Below are 6492 nucleotides of genomic sequence, written 5' to 3'. Positions count from 1 at the left end.
TTCCTATGTGGTTCCAAATTTAAGAAAGCCTTAAAATAATTTGCCCATTTATTTGGTCAATTTTTCTCTTAACTTTCTTGCTTACTTGCAATTATTATTATTTTTTCTTTTTTTTAATCTTTAATTTCTTTATTGGTTAAGGTATTACAAATGTGTGTTCATCCCCCATTAACCCCCAAATTCTGCCCCCCCCCCACACACTCATGCTCTCATCCGCCTGTTGTCCATGTCCATTGGTTTGGCTTATATGCATGCATACAAGTCCTTTAGTTGATCTCTTCCCCTTACCCCCACCCACCCCTACTTTCCCTCTGGGGATTGATAGTCTGATTGCTGTTTCTCTGTCTTTGGATCTGTCCCTGTTCATCAGTCTATGTTGTTCTCTATATTCCACAAATGAGTGAGATCATGTGGTATTTATCTTTCTCTGACTGGCTTATTTCACTTAGCATAATGCTCTCCAGTTCCATCCATGCTGTTGCAAATGGCAAGAGTTCCTTCTTTTTTACCGCAGTGTAGTATTCCATTGTGTAGATGTACCACAGTTTTTTAATCCACTCATCTGCTGATGGGCACGTAGACTGTTTCCAAATCTTAGCTATGGTGAATTGAGCTGCTATGAACATAGGGGTGCATATATCCTTTCTGATTGGTGTTTCTGGCTTCTTGGGATATATTCCTAGAAGTGGGATCACTGGGTCAAATGGGAGTTCCATTTTTAGTTTTTTGAGGAAACTCCATACTGTTCTCCACAGTGGTTGCACCAGTCTGCATTCCCACCAGCAGTGCAGAAGGGTTCCTTTTTCTCCACATCCTCTCCAACACTTGTTGTTTGTTGGCAATTATTATTTTTTAATTAATAGAATTAAATTAGGTATGTGGCTCACCTTGACTGAGCTTCTAAAAAAGATTAACCATTTCTCCTGTGCCCTTTGACCTCACCCTCTTTATGCTATTGTCAGGCAGTTTTTCATATTTGTCATTTCCGTTTGGGGAGATGTGACACTGAGGCATTCCCTAAAGCTGTCTCCCACTTGGATATATTCTTTGTCCCTTTAGAGAGGCACAAGCATTATAACTAAAAATAGAAATTAAAATATAACCTAATGGGATGGTATTAGGAACAATGGCATGAAATAAACAATAAATAAATGAAAGAGGTTTTTTTTGTAATTTGCTAAGTAAAAGTCTGTTTCCTTGATTTCACCTTTCAGTTGCTGACAAATGTTTGTTCCTAGACCTTAAACGGTGGTCATGGCGGTAGGGGAGCCCTGCGTGGTGAGACCTGATTTGACAAACTGGCCATCCTTGAAAGGCTCCTCCGCCATGTTTCTCTATGGTCCCAACACTAGGGAGTGGGCTCCATGGGGACAGGTTCTCTCTCATCTTCATATCCAATGTCCAGCACAACTTATGGATAATAGTCCTCAATAAATGTTTAAAGACATGATGACAAACAACTTTTAAGTTATGCATGTTTCTACATGAAATCTTATCAATTCTTACAATTCTTTCAAAATATGTAAGATTAAACTCCATTAACTGGCAACGGGATTATTTGTGCTTATTTCATATTTGTAATATTATAAAACAGAATTATTCTGAATTTAAACTTCATTTCTAATAAGAAGGTTTTTGTCTGTCATGAAAACACAGTGAAGTTGTGCCACTTAAATGATTCATAATATTGTTTATACTCATGCTAAGCAAGAAGACATAATTAAACCCCCTAGTGTGCTCACACAGAGGCTTGATAAATGTTTATTAATTATTATGGATGTGCTATAGATAACAAAGACAATACATAATGGGTCATTTAAAGTCAGCCAGTGTCTAGTTCAAGAATTGAATTTTTCTCATTGCCTTGTTCTGTAGCCACAATATAGCTTCAACTTGAGTAATTAAATTGAGGATTCTCTTATGAAAATTTTCTAATGAAATCTTGAAGAAGAACATTGTTGAACAACATGTTCCAGCACAAATTCTACACTAACTATTTTTAACAATCTTGGGAAAACATTGGCTTAATAACAGCTTCTCTTTGGACATCAGAACTTAATTAGGCAATCTTGTATTGTATACCAGATAAAATGGATAGTTAGCAACCTTAGATCATATGGCATGAAATAAATCATGCTACAAGACTTCTTCCATTTACTGTCTTCCACAGTGTGGTGCTTAATTGGTTTGAGATAAATGATTTCCATCATATGCCTCTGTTGAGGATAAAAACCAGAAAATGACACTATTAATATACTGAAGTCGCCTCATTATTCAGGAAGATTAGACTAAAGAACTGAGATAACAGGTCTGTAGATTGTTTTCCCAGCATATTAGATGGCTTTGCTAATGACTGCAGAGTTTAGAATCATTTATATAAGTCACAAACTGTGAACATGATAGTAGTGTTAAGTGAATAGGAATATGTTTCAATAATATTTTAAGATTTCTTACATGCTTTTCCTCTTGTGAGCTCACGAAGTAATAAATTTGACGTGGTAGACTATGGAACTAGAGTAAAAGAAAAATATATAAGAAATTTTAATGAAGATTTTAATTCAGCCATTTATACTTACATGTATTATGGAGCAAATTATATGTGTGGTAATCTTTCATGGTTCTAGGCAATTATTTCGGGAAAAGCAATTAAGTTTCCATTTAACTAGTTCTAATATGGCTGATAAATGCTTTATGAAATAAGTAATCTAATGGATGATGATAATATTTTTGTTTGGGATCATGTAAGCAGAGAAGGCCATTCTCCTTCCTGTGAGCAGAATGCCGGGTTAATGTCCTTTTACAGATATGAGTGTTCCTAACAGGGACATAACAAATTGATAATGGAAACTAATTAAGACTATGAACCCAACACCATTTCAAGTATCATGTTTAAGAGTTATTAATCCTCAAAATTCTTCATTACAGACAGAGCAGCTTAGAGTTTCTATAAATATCTTGAGTTTCCAGTATAATAGAAGCACAAGAATAAGTTTCTTTCAATTTCATACATGGGCAGAAAAAGTGAACAGTAAACAAATACAAAAAATAACTATACATAAATAAATATAACTACCTTCTTTTCCAAGAAAGAGCTTGATAGATTTTGAAAATAATATAATCATATTCTAATTTTTTTATTTATTTATATAAAAACTGTGTTTTTGCTAATTTTATTTTTTGTTACATGGAAGTGCTTTTTGCTTAGCATGCCACAGGTAACAGATGCTGAAAGTGCCAAAAATACTAATGCTATTTTCATGAAAAAAAAAATACAAAGTGTTTTTAAAATCTATTTTGATGCTCTAAAATTATTCCAGATTTCAGAGGAAAAAATGGGGCAGAGGGAAAATTGAATTATTTATAGAGAGAAGTGATGACATTGTATTTTCAAATATGCTGAAGATTCACTTCATATCCAGAGGTGAGACCCAGGCTAGTGAATTAAGCATGTAACATATTAAATATTTCTAATTTTGAAAGTGACTATAACAGACTGACAGCATACTGGCTTCACCTCTGTAAGAATTTGTATTGTTGAAATCACAATTCCAACAACAAAAGCAACAAAACTTAAACCTACAACCAACAAATCAAAAATGAAAAAAACAACCACCATAAACCCACAAAGAAAACCAATCTACCATGAAAAAATTCCCTGGTGATCCTGCCGAGTCCAACCAAACAGTTATTATGAGGGTGAACATGGAAACATTAGGCAGAGCTATGTTTGATCACACATCAGGCCCTGCCTCCATGCTTTCTGCTATAATCAGGGCCATAATCACAGTGCCCCACTTAGATGACATGTCTGGGTCAAAAGACATATTCAGAGATCCAAATATGTACTCTGAGTAGAAGGAAACTATTGACCTATGGTCATCTTTATTTGCATGTTCAATTTTTATTCAACATGTAATTTATTCTGATGTGAAACAGAAGATACATAGTTTGTAGTTCTAGAATAATTTTGCAGCAGGGCTATGTCCTAATATTGACATTATTTGAATTATTCCAACTTGACATATAACTGAAACTTTTGAAAATGGTGTGGGAAGTGAATTGGTCAAACAGTGCAACGTAGCATATGAGACTCAGAAGTAAAGTCTTATGCTGAAGTCTATGGCAGCCATGCTTCTCTCATTTTAAAATGCAATAACTCATGTATTTCTCAGGACCCTGCACACTTTAAGATTCAGTGACTTTATATATTTTTATACATATTTCAGATTTTAAAATATAGGAATAAATCTACATTCTTTGCTTTGAATATTCTAGAATCTAAACATCATTAGAACCAATATCTAGTTTTAAGGCTTAGCGCATGTATAATTCTATACACTCTGATCCAATTTAACAATAGAGAAAGATATAGGAATTGTGGTTAATTGTAGAAAGGGATTGCCAATGACTATTTTCCGAGGTCTGGGAAGCCATCTGAAAGATCAAACATACACAAAACTAGGTACAGTGTGTTGCAATTAAGCATCACATCTAATGGCCCTCCAATAAAACTCTGCTGGAAGACACAGTGATTAGAGACACCTGCAGGTTAATAATTAGAAGCATCTGAGCACAGAAGCAATTAATAGAGGAAAACTCCCAGGAGAGGAAAGGCTGAGCAAGAAACTAAATAAGATTCTTTCAAAAGTCCTATTTTTAAAAGTCTGTGTTAATGAAGTGTCACTGAGTCCAAACTCTTAAGAATGCATTAATATACCCGTATTTACTTTGTTCTGTAGCGTATTTTTAAAAATTAACTGTACTCCTAAATGTTTTCATTCGTTGTAATCAGAAAGGATTGTTTTTCTCTATTTCCCAAGTAGTATCAAACAATTTGTAGCTGTATGGGAACCAGAAGTAATAATTTTCTAGGTAAAACAAAGATCACCAACATTACATTTATGTCTACATTTCTAAAATTTTTTTTAAAAAGGCCTCCAAACCCCACTTTTCCTAATAAAACCATTCTAGCATGCCTGATGAACTATTTATAAGTGAAAATGTTCTGATTATTAAATAGTGAAACTGCTTTGGTTTTCATGTAGAAACCTTGCCATCATTTCAGGACAGCATTATTTTTTATAGTCAATGAGTCCTTTTGGCTACACACTGAAATATGTTCAGCTGGCATGCAATCTGCTATTTTGTGCTGATCATCTTTTAATCTTTATTGTGTGTATGTATATGCATTTCTCATTTCAAAATTATATCCATTTTAGCCATCTTAAATACATAATATTCAATTAGGTCCCACTGCTCATTTCTGTTCCAAGCTGATTGCAAAAGTAAATGTTTTGAGGGTATGTAGCAAAGGCTAATGTATTCCTAAGCAAAATGGAAAAATGATAAACCAGGAAAAAGAGAGACATTAAAGAACTGTTCTGGCCATGTGACCTAATCATTAAAAGACACTTTTAATGGTGGGGGAAATCTCAAACATTACAGAAATACAGATTCATGAATTATTTATAGTCATAAAGGCCCTTGGTAAACATGTAAAATTCAAGCTCTAAATCATTACTTTGAGAACTACTTCTATTATTTTTCTCTGTCTTATAATGAATAATTTGCATCAGAATCTCAATGCATTTATATTCTAAATAAAAATTGACTTGATCAAATATGAAATATATTATATCCTATTTCCAATTTATTTTTGCTTTCATCTTCTTAATAGTATACCTTGTTCATAAGGACATATGTTGAACAGTTCAGATTTTTTGATAATTATAATCCAAGACAAAAAAGGTGCAATAAAATATTGGTTTTATTGTTATTATCATATTATTATTATTAAATGAATGCTTCAGAACATTTCACTTCAGATACAGCTTTTATTAGGTTTGTTCTGTTACTCTAGCTCCGGCTTATTGATCTTATTTGTTAGCCATGGTCTTCTAGAGTTGAAATAACCTTAGAGCTTATAAAGATAAATTCTTTTCGTTGAGTTTATTTCATTGATATGTCTTTTTTAAAATATAATTTTATTGATCTCAGAGAGGAAGGGAGGAGAAAGAGATAGAAACATCAATGATGAGAGAGGCTCATTGATTGGCTGCCTCCTGCATGCTCCCTACTGGGGATTGAGTCTGAACCCAGGCATGTGCCCTTGACTGGGAATCGAACCCAGTACTTTTCAGTCCACGGGCCAGCACTCTATCCACTGAGCCAGACTGGCTAAGGCTATTGCTATGTCTTTCTATTGTCCTTTAAATTTTATTATTTTTCCTCTTCTTACTTTTTTCATGAAAGATGTTATGCTTACTGGGTTTGTTCAGATTTCCCACTGTTACTTGTTTTCTAGCACTCTGATACTCAAAAGTGATGCCTATGGACCTTACCTATATGCTTGTTAAAAATGCAGATTCTTAAACTTCCACCCTGGAACTGCTGAATCAGAAGTTTTACTTAAACAAGATCCCAGGTGATCCATATGCACATTAAAGTTTTAGAAGCAATGCAGAAACCACCAAATAGATGCTGGTTTAAAAA

This window comes from Myotis lucifugus, unplaced genomic scaffold (assembly GCF_000147115.1).
Source record: "Myotis lucifugus unplaced genomic scaffold, Myoluc2.0 scaffold_120, whole genome shotgun sequence".
NCBI classification, from domain to species: Eukaryota; Metazoa; Chordata; class Mammalia; order Chiroptera; family Vespertilionidae; genus Myotis; species Myotis lucifugus.
This window is presented reverse-complemented; position numbering follows the sequence as displayed.